Below are 7633 nucleotides of genomic sequence, written 5' to 3'. Positions count from 1 at the left end.
TGGAGTGCGGGTGCGAGGGGGGGGGTTGGAGTGCGGGTGCGAGGGGGGGTTGGAGTGCGGGTGCGAGGGGGGGTGGGAGTGCGGGTGCGAGGGGGGGGTTGGAGTGCGGGTGCGAGGGGGGGTTGGAGTGCGGGTGCGAGGGGGGGTGGAGTGCGGGTGCGAGGGGGGGATGGAGTGCGGGTGCGAGGGGGGAATGACGGTGCGAGGGGGGGTGGAGTGCGGGTGCGAGGGGGGTGGAGTGCGGGTGCGGGGGGATGGAGTGCGGGTGCGAGGGGGGTGGAGTGCGGGTGCGAGGGGGGTGGAGTGCGGGTGCGAGGGGGGGTGGAGTGAGGGGGGGCTGCGGGTGCGAGGGGGGTGGAGTGCGGGTGCGAGGAGGGGGTGGAGTGCGAGTGCGAGGGGGGTGGAGTGCGGGTGCGAGGGGGGGTGTAGAGTGCGGGTGCGAGGGGGGGAGTGCGGGTGTGAGGGGGGGTGGAATGAGAGGGGGGGAGTGCGTGTGCGCCGGGGGGTGGAGTGCGGGTGCGAGGGGGGTGGAGTGCGGGTGCGAGGTGGGGGTGGAGTGCGGGTGCAAGGGGGGGGTGGAGTGCGGGTGCGAGGGGGGGTGGTGTGCGGCTGCGAGGGGGGGTGGAGTGCGGGTGCGAGGGGGGGTGGTTTGCGGGCGCGACGGGGGGTGGAGTGCGGGTGCAGGGGTGGAGTGCGGGTGCGAGGGGGGTGGAGTGCGGGTGCGAGGGGGGTGGAGTGCGGGTGCGAGGAGGGGGTGGAGTGCGGGTGCGAGGGGGGTGGAGTGCGGGTGCGAGGGGGGTGGAGTGCGGGTGCGAGGGGGGGGCGGAGTGCGGGTGCGAGGGGGGGTGGAGTGCGGGTGCGAGGGGGGGTGGAGTTCGGGTGCGAGGGGGGGTGGAGTGCAGGTGCGAGCGGGGTGGAGTGCGGGTGCGAGGTGGGTGGAGTGCTGGTGCGAGGGGGTGGAGTGCGGGTGCGAGGGGGGTGGAGTGCGGGTGCGAGGGGGGGGGAGAGGGTGCGAGGGGGTGTGGAGTGCGGGTGAGGGGGGTGGAGTGCGGTTGCGAGGGGGGGTGGAGTGCGGGTGCGAGGGGAGTGTGGGGTGCGGGGGAGGGTGGAGTGCAGGTGCGAGGGGGGTTGGAGTGCGGGTGCGAGGGGGGGTGAGAGGGTGCGAGGGGGTTTGGAGTGCGGGTACGAGGGGGGTGAGAGGGTGCGAGGGGGTTTGGAGTGCGGGTACGAGGGGGGTGGAGTGCGGGTGCGAGGGGGGGTGAGAGGGTGCGCGGGGGTTTGGAGTGCGGGTACGAGGGGGGTGGAGCGCGGGTGCGAGGGGGGGTGGAGTGCGGGTGCGAGGGGGGGAGTGCGGGTGCAAGGGGGGGGTGGAGTGCGGGTGCGAGGGGGGGGGGTTGGAGTGCGGGTGCGAGGGGGGGTGGAGTGCGGTTGCGAGGGGGGTGGAGTGCGAGTGCGGGCGGGGTGGAGTGCGGGTGCGAGGGGGGTGGTGTGCTGGTGCGAGGGGGTGGTGTGCGGGTGCGAGGGGGGTGGAGTGCGGGTGCGAGGGGGGGGGAGAGGGTGCGAGGGGGTGTGGAGTGCGGGTGAGGGGGGTGGAGTGCGGGTGCGAGGGGGGTGGAGTGCGGGTGCGAGGGGAGTGTGGGGTGCGGGGGAGGGTGGAGTGCAGGTGCGAGGGGGGTTGGAGTGCGGGTGCGAGGGGGGGGTGAGAGGGTGCGAGGGGGTTTGGAGTGCGGGTACGAGGGGGGGTGAGAGGGTGCGAGGGGGTTTGGAGTGCGGGTACGAGGTGGGTGGAGTGCGGGTGCGAGAGGGGGTGAGAGGGTGCGAGGGGGGTGGAGTGCGGGTACGAGGGGGGTGGAGTGCGGGTGCGAGGCGGGGTGGAGTGCGGGGGCGGGGGGTGGTGTGCGGGTGCGAGGCGGGGTGAGAGGGTGCGAGGGGGGTGAGATGGTGCGAGGGGGGTGGAGTGCGGGTATGAGGGGGAGTGGAGTGCGGGTCCGAGGGGGAGTGGAGTGCGGGTGCGAGTGGGGGGGTTGAGTGCGGGTGCGATGGAGGGGTGAGAGGGTGCGAGGGGGGGTGGAGTGCGGGTGCGAGGGGGGCTGGAGTGCGGGGGGTGGTGGAGTGCGGGTGCGAGGGGGGGTGAGAGGGTGCGAGGGGCGGTGAGAGGGTGCGAGGGGGGGTGGAGTACGGGTACGAGGGGGGGTGGAGTGCGGGTGCGAGGGGGGGTGGAGTGCGGGTGCGAGGGGGGGTGGAGTGCGGGTGCGAGGGGGGGGGTGGAGTGCGGGTGCGAGCGGGGGTGGAGTGCGGGTGCGAGGGGGGTGGAGTGCGGGTGCGAGTGGGGGTGGAGTGCGGGTGCGAGGGGGGGTGGAGTGCGGGTGCGAGGGGGGGTGGAGTGCGGGTGCGAGGGGGCGGTGGAGTGCGGGTGCGAGGGGGGGGTGGAGTGCGGGTGCGAGGTGGGGGGAATGACGGTGCGAGGGGGGTGGAGTGCGGGTGCGAGGGGGGGTGGAGTGCGGGTGCGAGGGCGGGTGGAGTGAGGGGGGGGAGTGCGGGTGAGAGGGGGGTGGAGTGAGGGGGGAGTGCGGGTACGAGGGGGGGTGGAGTGCGGGTGCGAGGGGGGGGCGGAGTGCGGGTGCGAGGGGGGGGTGGAGTGCGGGTGCGAGGGGTGGTGGAGTTCGGGTGCGAGGGGGGTGGAGTTCGGGTGCGAGGGGGGGTGGAGTGCGGGTGCGAGGGGGGGTGGAGTGCGGGTGCGAGGGGGGGTGGAGTGCGGGTGCGAGGGGGGGGTGGAGTGCGTGTGCGAGGGGGGGTGGAGTGCGGGTGCGAGGGGGGGTGGAGTGCGGGTGCGAGGGGGCGGTGGAGTGCGGGTGCGAGGGGGGGGTGGAGTGCGGGTGCGAGGGGGGGGGAATGACGGTGCGAGGGGGGGTGGAGTGCGGGTGCGAGGGGGGGTGGAGTGCGGGTGCGAGGGCGGGTGGAGTGAGGGGGGGAGTGCGGGTGAGAGGGGGGTGGAGTGAGGGGGGGAGTGCGGGTACGAGGGGGGTGGAGGGCGGGTGCGAGGGGGGGGCGGAGTGCGGGTGCGAGGGGGGGTGGAGTGCGGGTGCGAGGGGGGGTGGAGTTCGGGTGCGAGGGGGGGTGGAGTTCGGGTGCGAGGGGGGGTGGAGTGCGGGTGCGAGGGGGGGTGGAGTGCGGGTGCGAGGGGGGGTGGAGTGCGGGTGCGAGGGGGGGGTGGAGTGCGGGTGCAAGGGGGGGTGGAGTGCGGGTGCGAGGGGGGGGGTTGGAGTGCGGGTGCGAGGGGGGGTTGGAGTGCGGGTGCGAGGGGGGGTGGAGTGCGGGTGCGAGGGGGGGGGTTGGAGTGCGGGTGCGAGGGGGGGTTGGAGTGCGGGTGCGAGGGGGGGTGGAGTGCGGGTGCGAGGGGGGGATGGAATGCGGGTGCGAGGGGGGAATGACGGTGCGAGGGGGGGTGGAGTGCGGGTGCGAGGGGGGTGGAGTGCGGGTGCGGGGGGATGGAGTGCGGGTGCGAGGGGGGTGGAGTGCGGGTGCGAGGGGGGTGGAGTGCGGGTGCGAGGGGGGGTGGAGTGAGGGGGGCTGCGGGTGCGAGGGGGGTGGAGTGCGGGTGCGAGGAGGGGGTGGAGTGCGAGTGCGAGGGGGGTGGAGTGCGGGTGCGAGGGGGGGTGTAGAGTGCGGGTGCGAGGGGGGGAGTGCGGGTGTGAGGGGGGGTGGAATGAGAGGGGGGGAGTGCGTGTGCGCCGGGGGGTGGAGTGCGGGTGCGAGGGGGGTGGAGTGCGGGTGCGAGGTGGGGGTGGAGTGCGGGTGCAAGGGGGGGGTGGAGTGCGGGTGCGAGGGGGGGTGGAGTGCGGCTGCGAGGGGGGGTGGAGTGCGGGTGCGAGGGGGGGTGGTTTGCGGGCGCGACGGGGGGTGGAGTGCGGGTACAGGGGTGGAGTGCGGGTGCGAGGGGGGTGGAGTGCGGGTGCGGGGGGGGTGGAGTGCGGGGGGGGGGTGGAGTGCGGGAGCGAGGGGTGGTGAGAGGGTGCGAGGGGGGGTGGAGTGCAGGTGCGAGGGGGGTGGAGTGCGGTTGCGAGTGGGGGGGAGTGCGGGTGCGAGGGGGGTGGAGTGCGGGTGCGAGGGGGGTGGAGGGCGGGTGCGTGGGGGGGTGGAGTGCGGGTGCGAGGGGGGGTGGAGTGCGGGTGCGAGGGGGGGTGGAGTGCGGGTGCGAGGGGGAGTGGAGTGAGGGGGGTGAGTGCGGGTGAGAGGGTGGGTTGAGTGAGGGGGGGAGTGCGGGTGCGAGGGGGGGTGGAGTGCGGGTGCGAGGAGGGGGTGGAGTGCGGGTGCGAGGGGGGTGGAGTGCGGGTGCGAGGGGGGTGGGGTGCGGGTGCGAGGGGGGGGCGGAGTGCGGGTGCGAGGGGGGGTGGAGTGCGGGTGCGAGGGGGGGTGGAGTTCGGGTGCGACGGGGGGGGTGGAGTGCGGGTGCGAGGGAGGGGGTGGAGTGTGGGTGCGAGGGGGGGTTGGAGTGCGGGTGCGAGGGGGGGTGGAGTGCGGGTGCGAGGGGGGGTTGGAGTGCGGGTGCGAGGGGGGAACGACGGTGCGAGGGGGGGGTGGAGTGCGGGTGCGAGGGGGGTGGAGTGCGGGTGCGGGGGGATGGAGTGCGTGTGCGAGGGGGGGTGGAGTGCGGGTGCGAGGGGGGGTGGAGTGCGGGTGCAAGGGGGGGTGGAGTGAGGGGGGGGTGCGGGTGCGAGGGGGGGTTGGAGTGCGGGTGCGAGGGGGGGTGGAGTGCGGGTGCGAGGGGGGGTTGGAGTGCGGGTGCGAGGGGGGGTGGAGTGCGGGTGCGAGGGGGGTGGAGTGCGGGTGCAAGGGGGGGTGGAGTGAGGGGGGGGTGCGGGTGCGAGGGGGGGTTGGAGTGCGGGTGCGAGGGGGGGTGGAGTGCGGGTGCGAGGGGGGGTTGGAGTGCGGGTGCGAGGGGGGAATGACGGTGCGAGGGGGGGTGGAGTGCGGGTGCGAGGGGGAGTGGAGTGCGGGTGCGAGGGGGGGTGGAGTGCGGGTGCGAGGGGGGGTGGAGTGAGGGGGGGCTGCGGGTGCGAGGGGGGGTGGAGTGCGGGTGCGAGGTGGGGGTGGAGTGCGAGTGCGAGGCGGTTGGAGTGCGGGTGCGAGGGGGCGTGGAGTGCGGGTGCGACGGGGGGGGTGGAGTGCGGGTGCGAGGGGGGATGGAGTGCGGGTGCGAGGGGGGGGTGGAGTGCGGGTGCGAGGGGGGTGGAGTGCGGGTGCGGGGGGATGGAGTGCGGGTGCGAGGGGGTGTGGAGTGCGGGTGCGAGGGGGGGTGGAGTGAGGGGGGGGTGCGGGTGCGAGGGGGGGTGGAGTGCGGGTGCGGGGGGGGTGGAGTGCGGGTGCGAGGCGGGGGGAGGAGTGCAGGTGCGAGGGGGGGTGGTTTGCGGGCGCGAGGGGGGGTGGAGTGCGGGTGCATGGGTGGAGTGCGGGTGCGGGGGGGGTGGAGTGCGGGAGCGAGGGGGGTTGAGAGGGTGCGAGGGGGGGTGGAGTGCAGGTGCGAGGGGGGTGGAGTGCGGTTGCGAGTCGGGGGGAGTGCGGGTGCGAAGGGGGTGGAGTGCTGGTGCGAGGGGGGTGGAGTGCGGGTGCGAGGGGGGTGGAGTGCGGGTGCGAGGGGGGGTGAGATGGTGCGAGGGGGGTGGAGTGCGGGTGCGAGGGGGGGTGGAGTGCGGATGCGAGGGGAGTGTGGGGTGCGGGGGAGGGTGGAGTGCGGGTGCGAGGGGGGGTGGAGTGCGGGTGTGAGGGGGGGTGAGAGGGTGCGTGGGGGTGTGGAGTGCGGGTACGAGGGGGGGTGGAGTGCGGGTGCGAGGGGGGGTGGAGTGCGGCAGGGGGTGGAGTGCGGGTGCGAGGGGGGGTGAGAGGGTGCGAGGGGGGGTGAGAGGGTGCGAGGGGGGGTGGAGTGCGGGTACGAGGGGGGGTGGAGTGCGGGTGCGAGGGGGGTGGAGTGCGGCTGCGACGGGGGGGGTGGAGTGCGGGTGGGGGGGGTGGAGTGCGGGTCCGAGGGGGGGTGGAGTGCGGGTGCGAGTGGGGGGGTTGAGTGCGGGTGCGATGGAGGGGTGGAGTGCGGGGGGGGGGGGTGGAGTGCGGGTGCGAGGGGGGTGAGAGGGTGCGAGGGGGGGTGGAGTGCGGGTGCGGGAAAGGGGGTGGAATGCGGGTGCGGGAAGGGGGGTGGATTGCGAGTGCGATGGGGGGGTGGAGTGCGGGTGCGATGGGGGTGTGAGAGGGTGCGAGAGGGGGTGGAGTGCGGGTGCGAGGGGGGGTGAGAGGGTGCGAGAGGGGGTGGAGTGCGGGTGCGGGGGGGGGTGGAGTGCGGGTGCGAGTGGGGGTGGAGTGCGGGTGCGAGGGGGGGTTGAGTGCGGGTGCGAGGGGGGGTGGAGTGCGGGTGCGAGGGAGGGTGGAGTGCGGTTGCGAGGGGGGTGGAGTGCGGGTGCGAGGGGGGTGGAGTGCGGGTGCGATGGGGGGGTGGAGTGCGAGGGGGCGTGGAGTGCGGGTGTGGGGGGTGGAGTGCGGGTGTGGGAAGGGGGGTGGAGTGCGGGTGCGGGAAGGGGGGTGGAGTGCGAGTGCGAGGGGGGGTGGAGTGCGGGTGCGAGGGGGGTTGGAGTGCGAGTGCGAGGCGGGGTGGAGTGCGGGTGCGAGGGGGTGGTGGAGTGCGGGTGCAAGTGGGGGGTGGAGTGCGGGTCCGGGGGGGGGGTGGAGTGCGGGTGCGAGTGGGGGTGGAGTGCGGGTGCGAGGGGGGGTGGAGTGCGGGTGCGAGGGGGGGTGGAGTGCGGGTGCGAGGGAGGGTGGAGTGCGGGTGCGAGGGGGGGTGGAGTGCGGGTGCGAGGGGGGTGGAGTGCGGGTGCGATGGGGGGGTGGAGTGCGAGGGGGCGTGGAGTGCGGGTGTGGGGGGTGGAGTGCGGGTGTGGGAAGGGGGGTGGAGTGCGGGTGCGGGAAGGGGGGTGGAGTGCGAGTGCGAGGGGGGGTGGAGTGCGGGTGCGAGGGGGGTTGGAGTGCGGGTGCGAGGCGGGGTGGAGTGCGGGTGCGAGGGGGTGGTGGAGTGCGGGTGCAAGTGGGGGGTGGAGTGCGGGTGCGGGGGGGGTGGAGTGTGGGTGCGAGGGGGGTGGAGTGCGGGTGCGAGGGGGGGTGGAGTGCGGTTGCATGGGGGGGTGGAGTGCGGGGGGGGTGGACTGCGAGTGCGAGGAGGGTGGAGTGCGGGTGCGAGAGGGGGGAGGAGTGCGGGTGCGAGGCGGGGGGAGAGAGCGTGCGAGGGGGGGTGGAGTGCGGGTGGGAGAGAGGGTGCGAGCAGATTGTTGAGGTTGAGGAGAGGAGAGGATTGTTGAGGAGATTGGCCGGCACGGTAGCACAGTGGTTAGCACTGCTGCTTCACAGCTGCAGGGTCCCGGGTTCGATTCCCGGCTCGGGTCACGGTCTCTGTGGAGTTTGCACATTCTCCTCGTATCTGCGTGGGTTTTCTCCGGGTGCTCCGGTTTCCTCCCACAGTCCAAAGATGTGCGGGTTAGGTTGATTGGTCATGCTCAAATTGCCCTTACTGTGTCCTGGGATGCATTGCTTAGAGGAATTAGTGGGTCAATATGTCGGGATAAGAGGGTCGGGCCTGGGTGGGATTGTGGTC

Source organism: Mustelus asterias, unplaced genomic scaffold, assembly GCF_964213995.1.
Source record: "Mustelus asterias unplaced genomic scaffold, sMusAst1.hap1.1 HAP1_SCAFFOLD_532, whole genome shotgun sequence".
Lineage (NCBI taxonomy): Eukaryota > Metazoa > Chordata > Chondrichthyes > Carcharhiniformes > Triakidae > Mustelus > Mustelus asterias.
This window is presented reverse-complemented; position numbering follows the sequence as displayed.